Source organism: Sphaerodactylus townsendi, linkage group LG15 (genome assembly GCF_021028975.2).
Source record: "Sphaerodactylus townsendi isolate TG3544 linkage group LG15, MPM_Stown_v2.3, whole genome shotgun sequence".
In the NCBI taxonomy this organism is placed as follows: Eukaryota; Metazoa; Chordata; class Lepidosauria; order Squamata; family Sphaerodactylidae; genus Sphaerodactylus; species Sphaerodactylus townsendi.
This window is the reverse complement of record NC_059439.1, coordinates 15,754,353-15,764,785: the sequence shown is the minus strand read 5'-3', so window position 1 is coordinate 15,764,785 and position 10,433 is coordinate 15,754,353. Positions and strand designations below refer to the sequence as shown.

At 47.2% G+C, this 10,433-nt stretch overlaps 1 protein-coding gene across 1 annotated transcript in view; it reads right to left on the bottom strand.

The window, feature by feature from the left end:
* Positions 1-205: 205 nt before the first annotated feature.
* The window catches only part of NXPH3 (neurexophilin 3), a 35,073-nt gene continuing 24,845 nt past the window's right edge, over positions 206-10,433 (bottom strand). Inside the window, exons 3-4 of the transcript XR_007246286.1 lie at positions 8,956-9,010; positions 206-319 (exon numbers count right to left, since the gene is read on the bottom strand). The gene's annotated coding sequence lies outside the window, so the exon portion shown is untranslated. The remainder of the gene's footprint in view (positions 320-8,955; positions 9,011-10,433) is intronic.

The following is a 10,433-nucleotide window of genomic DNA, read 5'->3' as shown; positions in this document are numbered from 1 at the left end:
ATATATCTGCATCCCCCGAGAGACCACCGCAGCTGCCAAGGAGTGTCTGCTTTTGTCAACGCTTTCGGGGGCTCGTTCGCACAAATACGGGTTGCAGTGATCCTTGATAAGCTTTACCCTGATGCACTTACTGGAGTTGGGGTTTTTGTAAATGTTATGACAGAATGTTGTCGAAGGCTTTCATGGCCAGAATCGATAGGCTGTTGTGGGTTTTTCAGGCTGTGTGGCCGTGGTCCGGTAGTTTTTGTTCTGAACGTTTCAGCTTGCTCTCCTTCCTTGCATGTCCTCTACCGATACTGAAGCAGAGACACCTGCAGTCCTGAATGTACAGATGACCAAGGTCACAAAAATGGTCTGGAAGACAATCCCTGATTCCCAAGTCCTTTGCCTATCTGTGTCCCCAACCCTGAGCAGCCAACAACCCAAAACAAATTGCACTGCGAAGTTCACACATCCCAGGGGAAATAATGGTGGTCAGAAAATGGGGCAAACTGTAGATCTTTGAATGGAGGAGAAACTCACACCTGGTCATTCATAATGTGGTTCAAACCATCCGATCGACTGCACAGGATCCTGTATATTAGGGAATCTACTCAAAATTGATGAATACTGTTAACATTCTAGGCATTGGCTCCCAGTGGAGTTCCGGATCATCCACAAGGTATGGGTATTAACCTTTAAGGCTTTGCGCGGCCTGGGGCCCTCGTACCTTCGGGACCGCCTTACCCCATATGTCCCTACACGTGGTGGTCCCCGGCCCCTCAATGATACGGCCGGCTTCCACCCGAGCCAGGGCCTTCACGGCCCTGGCTCCAGCCTGGTGGAACACTCTCCCACAATCTGTCCGGGCCCTGCAGGATCTAGGAGAGTTCCGCAGGGCCTGTAAGACCGAATTGTTCCACCGGGCCTTTGGGGAGGCCGGCCGTTGATGGTGTGCGCCCTTCCTGTTCCTCCCTCTATCATTCTGGGAGCTTACAACATCTATACCGCCCCGCTCTCCGGGAGGGGTTTTTTATTGATAGTTTAATACTGGACGCCATATGGTTTATACGGAACGCTGTAATTTTATGTAATTTTATATATTTAATGACGTTATTGATTTTAAATGTTATTGTTATTGCTGTATTGTTTATAATGTTTGTTGTCCACCGCCCAGAGCCCTTAGGGGATGGGGCGGTTTATAAATGCAATAATAAATAAATAAATAAAATAAATAACACATCCACTTTAAGCTCTGTTCATTCTCTTCATTGAACTTGGTGGCTAGCCAGGAAAAGCTCTCCATCACCCTTGGAACTGTCCATGGTCTCGTTGTCCTATTTCTGTGAAAAACTCTTTCTTTCCATTTGCTCCTACTAAAACCTCCTGTATCTCCTAAACACCTCTATGATGTATGGGACCCAGCTAACACTGACCAGTGTCAAGGCATGTTGGGTGTGTTTGAGTCATTTGGAAAGGAAGGATTGGTGCTTTAGATCAGTGGTTCTCAACCTTCCCAATGCCGCGACCTTTTAATACAGTTCCTCATGTTGTGGTGACCCCCAACCCTAACATTTATCCATTTTACAGATGGACAACACTGATGCAGAGAGTCTTCGATGACCCCTGTGAAAGGGTCATTCGACCCCCAAAGGGGTCGTGACCCACAGGTTGAGAACCGCTGCTTTAGATTGAAATTATGTCTGTCTCTTTGTCCTTCTCAGTTTCCTTTTCTGAAAGAACTGGAATGGGTAGGAAATTGGCAACTTAGAATGACAGGCATCTTTCTTCCTCTTGTTGATTCTAGGTGTGTTGCATCAGACAATAGCATCTTGGCTCCGATAAGGCCCAGTGAGATGCTCTTGGAAGGACTGCCAATGGGACTCACTGGCAACTGCCCATATCTGCCAAATGCTCCCCAACGTCTGCTCCCGAACCAGAATTCTTATTCCATCAACAAGGCTAATAGGTTTGCTACAATAGACTTTGGCCAGTAACATTATGCCGCCTGCGTATCTCAGGCCCCTTCCGCCCATGTAGAATAATGCACTTTCAATCCACTTTCACAACAGACTTCCCTCTGTGATACACCTCTGAAGATGCCAGCCACAGATGCAGGCAAAACGTGAGGAACAAGATCCACCACACCATGGCCACAAAGCCCGGAAAACCCACCACAACCAGTTGAATCCGGCCGTGAAAGCCTTCGACAATCCACTTTCACAATTGTTTGCAAGTGGAGTTTGCTATTCCGCACAGTAAAATCCAGCTGCAAAGTGCATTGAAAATGGATTTAAAGTGCATTATTCTGCATGTGCGGAAGGGCCCTCGGATTGTGAATGATCCTTCCACTGATTTTTACTCCACCTCCATCAGCCATGGCCCTCAGTTTGCAAGACCTGAACAAGGCTGTTAACAAGAGCACATTTTGGAGGTCATTAATTCACAGGGTTGCCATGAGCCAGAAGCAACTTGCTGGCACTTAACACAGCGCTCACACATAAGGCTAGGAGAGCTTTTCCTCTGCAGTTATCATGGAATGGCTGCAGTTAGCTGTATGGGGTGGGAACCCCTCAGCCTGATGATAAAAATCTCCAAAACGATTTCCTTTCCACAAAACCTGGATGCTAACTTCATGAAAGCTCAGGCTGGGATGTTGTTAGTCTTTAAGGTGCCCCAGAACCTCTGCTTTATTTTATTACCAGAGGACTCCTCTACCATAAGTTTTTGCCATTCCTGTCTCTCTTTCAAATCCACCTAAGCCAGCATTCCAGATCAAGTGTGTCCACAAGTTTATTTATTTTTCAGTTTCTATCCCGCCTTACCATAGTCCAAACATGTACAATTAAAAATGTTAAAACATTAAAAATACACATAATACAGTGCAATATAATGCAATATAATATTCTGGTATTAAAACCAGCCCTGTCCATCAAAAGTGAATTTGTCTGACTAATTCCCACCCCCCTCCCCCCCAACCCTGGCTTGCATCTGATTTTAGAAGCTTTCGGGGGTGGGGACAATTAAAAATGACAGGCAATTGTGGACCGATGAACTGTTAAACTTCCTGTCAGATAATGCTATCAGGCCAAGTGGTGGCGAACCTTTGGTACTCCAGATGTTATGCACTACAATTCCCACCAGCCCCTGCCAGCATGGCCAATTGGGAATTGTAGTCCATAACATCCGGAGTGCCAAAGGTTCGCCACCACTGCCCTAAGGGCTCCCCAACCCCTTGAAGTGAACCTGCACGGTGTGCTAAATAGTGTTACTCTGATTTGGAGAATCAGGTTGGTTTCCCCACTCTTCCACACGAAGCCTGCTGGGTGATCGTGGACCAGTCACAGTTCTCTCAGAACTCTCTCAGCCCCCCCCCCCCACCTCACATCAAATCTCCACTCAGGCAAGAAGCTCACTTTCCCATAGTTGAGATTTTTTTAATGCTGCTTTGTTAGCGTTCAGAAATAGTAACAGTGTTTGCCACCCGCATGTTGTGCCCACAGTGGGCTGTTCTTAAAATTATCTCCCGTTCTGCAGCTTATTGCTGACGAAGCTACGTTATCACAGATAACTGGTTTTAAGGAAAGGGTGGGGGGAGAAAGAAACTGGACACAGGTGGAGGTCTTATTATCATAGGTAATTAAAGTATACTAATTAAATTAAGACTCCATCTGTCTGAGTTGAGCGAGCCAGCCGAGTCCTTTAATTAAGATACCGTGTTTACCATAATGGAGGCTGGGAGCAGAAGGCTCGACTACGGCGGGAATAAGCAAACTGCACCCAGCCAATGAGAGGATGCCAAAGAATGGATCCCTGAAGTTGCAGAAATGATTTAACGAAGAGAAGAGGAGGAGGGGGAAAAAACCTGAGGCAGGAGGCTTAAAATAAACCTTTGCTTACAGAGGCCCATGGGGAAACACATTAGGCCCGCATTCTGGTGTTCGAACGTACAGAACTGCTTTGTACGGAGTCAGACTGTCGGCCTGTTTAACCCAATATTTAACGGCTAGCTAAGAGCCCCATCTATCTGCATGCTGTTATCTAATCCTTCCTCCAAAGAGCTCACGGAAGGAAGAAGATACGATTCACCACCTTCCTATTTCCTCCTCAAAACAACCCTGACGGGTAGGTTTTGCTGGGGTGAGAGAAAAATGACTGGTCCCAGGTTGACCAGTGAGCTTTCTAGCAGATTAGAACTTATGTCCTAGTCCATTGCTCTAAGCATTACAAAGTACTGTCTCTGCCTTTCACACTTGGTGCCAGGGAATTGGATCTGGGACCTTCTACATGCGAAAGTGGTGCTCTGCCATTGAGCTCCGGCTTTTCCTTTTGCTCCACTGTGTGGTGGGAATAAACGTTTGCAGCAGACTAGTTCAGTAGTCAGGCTGGATGCAATGTGGGAGGTGCAGAACACCACAGTCTGAAATGCTTCTTAGGGAGAATGAGTGCATGATAGCTTTAGGGCAGTGGTGTCAAACTCGCAGCCCTCCAGATGGGGTCCAGTTCCCATCATCCCCTGCCAGCTGGATGCTGACAGGGGATGATGGGAACTGTAGTCCATAACATCTGGAGGGCCGCGAGTTTGACCCCCATGCTTTAGGGGAAGGGAGTTTCATAGGTAGGGATAACTGTTTCACTCCAAATTTCCCCATGCCTGGAGAGAACTTCTCCCCCCTATTACATAATACTGAAACTGGAAGGTTGGAGTTGTATATAGAATTGAAGATGGATTTGTCAAGTTTTGTATCTAGCTTTGTTTATTACTTAATAACTTCTTTTTTTAAAAAAAGAAGAAAACATCAGGGTGGAACACTGTGATAGGCAGTAGATTCCAGACGGACAAAAGGAGGAAATTCCTTTATTCAGTGAAGAATTAAATTGTGGAGCACGCTGTCAGTGAATGTAGTGATACCAACGGGGAGGGGGGAGGAGGAGGAAGAGGAGGAGGAGAAGGAGAAGGAGAGAAGAGGAGTTTGGATTTATATCCCACCTTTCTCTTCTGTAAGGAGATTCAAGGTGGCTTACAAGCTCCTTTCCCTTCCTCTCCCCACAACAGACACCTTGTGAGGTAGGTGGCGCTGAGAGAGAACTGTGACTAGCTCAACTGTCACCCAGCAGGAATGCAGAAGTGCGGAAACACATCTGGTTCACCAGATAAGCCTCCCCCAATCAGGTGGAGGAGTGGGGAATCAAACCAGGTTCTCCATATTAGAATCCATCTGCTCTTAACCACTACACCACACTAGCTCTTAAAAGAGGTTAATAGAGAGGTGGCTGCTAGCCATGGTGAGTAAAGGATACATCCACAGTCACAGGCAGTAAACCTCATCCAAGGAGGAACATTGGGAGAAGGCCTTTGCCTCTATGTCCTGCTTGTTGTGGCCCCTTCCAGGTTAACCACTTCATGAAACTGTACTGGACTAAGTGGATCACTGGTGACAGGCATGTCTTGCCATATGGTTAAAAATAGGAAGGGAATGGATGGGCATTTGGACTTATGTTTTGAGATCAAAGTCTGCAGGTAAGGAAGTCAGAGTAGGTGCTGGATTGTTGTTCCCCAGGTAGATCCTGGATGATCTCCAGAGTACAGAGATCAGTTCCGCTGGGAAGGACAACTTTAGAGGATGGCTTCCGTGTCGTCCTACCCTCCTTGAGCCCCTCCTCAGGCACCAACCCAAAACCTCCAGGCATTTTCCAAGCCAAAGTTGGCACCCTTGTGAGATCTGGTGCAATGAACTCCTGGCAACTCCAACTGTGGTGGGTGCAATCACCTTGTCAGAAACTTATTGCCAGTGATTTGAAGAAGGGGCTGTGGGCTGCACCGCTTGGTTCTTTTTAGCTTTTCAAATTACAGGGCAGATGGAGGTGGGGAGGGAAGGGAAGGCGTTGCAGTGCCTGCTTCTCTCTGCGTATGTATTTTTTCCCCCTCCTCTTTGGTCCCAGGAGAAGGGAGAAGCCGGTAGGAGAGCAGATGGGCAATCGGAGAGAAATGTATCATGTGGAGAAACAGGCCTCTCTTTGCCCAGTAGGAGGGTTTCGGCTTCATCTTCAGGACACCATGTTAGCAGTTCAGCACCCCATGGGAATAAAAGCCCCATCCCCTTTTGGACTTTCGGCCTGGAGCTACAGTACAGCCGAGCTGAGTGACTGTGTTTGACTACCGAGTTTCCCCACTTCTTCCTTCTGCAGGATTTTAGCTTCTGTAGCTTGCTCCCTATTTGCAGGAATCAGCATCGTGTGGGGTGAACATTCTCGCCGGTGCCTGCATTTGTTTCCTTATGCTCAGCATTTCGTGATGCATTGCCTAATTTGTTGATTAATAGATGCGGCAGCTAAAGGCGGCCAAAGCAACCGACTGTCTGGCTGGGGGATCTTTTTCCCCCAAATTAAAGATACAGCGTAGTGGTTAAGATGCCGGACTAGGACCTGGAAAACCCAGCTTCAAATCAACACTTGCATCATGGTGGTTTGCTGGTTGACCTTACGCCAGTAACACGTTATCAGCCCTGACCCTGGCTAGAATTTGGATGGGAGACTTCCAAGGAATACCCCGGTTGTGACACGGAGGCAGGCAATGGCAAACTACCTCTGAACGTCTCTTACCTTGAAAACCATATGGGGTCGTTGTCAGGGGCATACTGCCCGGGGGAACATATGGGGTCAGATGTCCCTAGGCTGTGACCATTTAGTCATGTGGGGTGGAAAATCGCCCCCACCCCACCCCTCCTCCTTCCCCCCAGGTCCGTGCACTGATGTCAAGATCTGGTGCAAAAAAAGTGGTTTGGTCGTGGTGGGGGAGGACGGCTGCCCATATGGAGTGTGTGTGTGTGTGGGGGGGGGGGGCTCAGATTTTCCACCTGGCTACATTTTCCCTAGATATGCCTCTGGGACTCCCTGTACATAAGATGTAACTTGGTGGCAAAAAAAGTAGCTGTAATTATTCATTGCTGATGGAATATACTCTGCACATGTTCAGAGGCATGTGAGTGTCTCGTGACATGTTCCAGAGCTTAAGTCCTGGTACTCAGAACTGGTTTTGAGAAAAGGCCTAGGTTCGAGTTACATTTTGAATTAGGTCTGGATCTACACATGCAGGAACATAAAACAGTAAAATCCTGACATGGTTGAATAGACTGTTGATGTACAGTAATCCTGTTAGACTGTCCTTGCAAAATAAAGTGGTAAGTCCAGTGATACCTTAAAGACATACAACATTTATTTCAATACGAGCTTTCATAAGTCACTGCACACTTCAGACGTCTGAGGAACTGAGCGGTGACTCACAAAAGATCAAATTGAAATAAATGTTATTGCTTAAGGTGCCATCCGACTTTTCATTTTATTTTAAATGGACTGCAGTGCTCCTGACTGCAGAGGAAGGATGATGTTTTTAAATGTTCTTCCATGAAAAATATTGCTTAAAAAGCACCCTAATACATCAAGCGGACATATTCTGGCTTTCCTGTTACCCTGGCTTTCTGTTCGCTGAGAGAGTTTTATGCAGGGGGCATTAATGATAATATAAGCCAGTGGTGGCGAACCTATGGCACGGGTGCCAGAGGTGGCACTCAGAGCCCTCTCTGTGGGCACGCACAAACAGAGTGCCCCCCTCCCCCACATCTAGGCTGGCCTGGGCCTCTGGGCTCTATTATTAGCATTAAATCTAAGACCTAGTTTTGGGGAAGCAGTGTAGGTAACCCTGTTAAGCGCTGTTAAACCCACTGATTTTCATGCGAAGAACTAAAGCGCGATCCTTTACCTGGGAGTAAGCTCGGTTGCTGGCAATGGGGCTTGCTTCTCAGTAAACCATGCTAGGGTCGTGATTCACCCGTTGGAAGAGTTGCACGGTTGCTTCAAAGCAAAGCCACCTACTACCACCAAGCTTACTCCTGAGTAACGCATGCCTCGGAGCCAACCATTTTTCTAAACTAAAACCTCAGTATTCAGGTTAAATTGCCGTGTTGGCACTTTGCGATAAATAAGTGGGTTTTGGGTTGCAATTTGGGCACTCGGTCTCGAAAAGGTTCGCCATCACTGATATAAGCCTATTACCCACTGCCAGCGTTCCCCGGCCTCACCCTGCTTTGGCACAAAAAGTCAAACCAGAAGTGCTCTTACTTTCCCTGGGGAAAGCAAGAAACGCATTGGGCAAGAGGAAGCAAATTGGGACAAGAAATCTTGTGCTGATGTGCCTCCTCTGTTGGTGTGCTGCAAACAGGAAGTGCATTGGGACAGGATTTCTTGCTTCCTGTCCCACCGTGCACATCTGCGCCAGTGGATATTCAGTCCTGGGGAGTTTTCATATCTCTCTCAGTTTGAAGTGAGCCACCATGGTGTAGTGGTTAGAGTTATGTGTTCATTAGGACTTGGGAGGTAAAAAGTGACGGTTAAAAGTGACAGCAGTCCCCTGTGCAAGAACTGGTTCAGTACTAACCCATGGGTGATATCACATCACAACAGTTACTAGGCAGACTTGTTTACAGGGTGGTTTACCATTGTCTTCCCCAGTCATCTATGCTTTAGCAGCAGTGGCGTAGTGGCTAAGAGCAGTGGCTAAGAGCAGGTGCACTCTGATCTGGAGGAACCGGGTTTGATTCCCAGCTCTGCCGCTTGAGTTGTGGAGGCTTATCTGGGGAATTCAGATTAGCCTGTGCACTCCCACACATGCCAGCTGGGTGACCTTGGGCTAGTCACAGCTTCTCGGAGCTCTCTCAGCCCCACCTACCTCACAGGGTGTTTGTTGTGAGGGGGGAAGGACAAGGAGATTGTAAGCCCCTTTGAGTCTCCTATAGGAGAGAAAAGGGGGATATAAATCCAAACTCTTCTTCCTCTTCTTCTTCTTTATCTTCAGCAAGCTGAGTACTTATTTTTACTGACCTCGGAAGGATGGAAGACTGAGTCAGCCTTTGGGAAACCCAGGCTCAAATCCCCTCTTGCAAGGACGCCATGGAAACCGTTGGTTGGTTGCACACTCACCTGAGCCTACCTAAACAGAGATGGGTAGAATGTAGTAAACCTCTTTGGGCCCCTTCTGTGGAGAAAAGTAAGACATAAATGAAGGAAATAAATAAATACATCATACCATATTGGCCTTCCCCGGGTATATTTAGTACCTTCTCAATTCTATTTAGTATGTTGCCTTTTTCTCTTGTCCTTTCTTGAAGGATCTCAGGGTAGCATTCAAGGATTTACTCTCCTCCATTTTACTCCCACAACCATCCTAGGATGTAAGTTAGGCTGACAGAGTATAAATAAAACGAAGCAGAAATCCAGTGGCACTCGAAGGACTAACCACATTTATTCCATTACAAGATTTTGTGAGACAGCACTCACTTCTCCAGAAGTTTCACAGACGCTCATACTGCCACTGGATATTTTTGTTTTGCTACAATAGACAAACACCGTTACTCCACTGGAATTGACGTAGAGCATTTGGCTAGTCCAACATCTTTCAATGAGCTTTGCAACTTGCAGATATAACACTAAGTCTTCCCAGTCTAACTCTGTAATGGCTAGTCACACTGCCTTAACACCTCATTCTTGGGTGTGACATTCCAGACTATGGGTGGGGAAAGTCACATCTGTAATTCTTCCTCATATAAAAACTCCCTGAAGACTCTTAATTTTTTAACTGGGGAATGAAGAAGAGGAGAAGAAGATTGGTTGTTGTGGGCTTTCCGGGCTGTGTGGCCGTGGTCTGGAAGAAGAGTTTGGATTTATACCCCACCTTTCTCTCCTGTAAGGAGACTCAAGGTGGCTTACAAGCTCCTTTCCCTTCCTCTCCCCACAACAGACACCTTGTGAGGTAGGTGGGGCTGAGAGAGTTTTGAGAGAATCTGTGACTAGCCCAAGGACACCCAGCAGGAATGTAGGAGTGGGGGAACACATCTGGTTCACCAGATAAACCTCTGCCACTCAGGTGGAGGAGTGGGGAATCAAACCCGGTTCTCCAGATTAGAATCCACCAGCTCTAAACCACTACACCTTGGATCTTTGGGACCATCTCTCCCCATATTGCCCATGGAGGGCTCTCTGCTCATCCAGATGTAACCTTCTGGTGGTCCCTGGCTTCAAGGACATTTGGTTAGCCTCGACCAAGGCCAGAGTTTTTTGGTCCTGGTCCAGGCCCCGGCCCGGTGGAACTCCCTCCCTTCTGACATCAGCGCCCTGTGGGACCATACCCCGTTCTGCAGGACCTGTGAGGTGGAGATGTTTCACCAGGTCTTTGGTTGAGGCAACCACGGGTCCATTTCAACTCACTGGCTTCCTGACTTCCCTTCCTCCGTCCTTTTCTCAGTAATTAAAAACTGGTTCGTGAATGGGATTGGGATTATATGAGACGATATATGGTTTCAGGCTCGGTGGGGATTTTATGGAGGTGTATATCCACCACTGATATTGTTTCATTTTGCTTCAAAGTTCAATTTTGATCATGTTAATTATTGACAAATGTT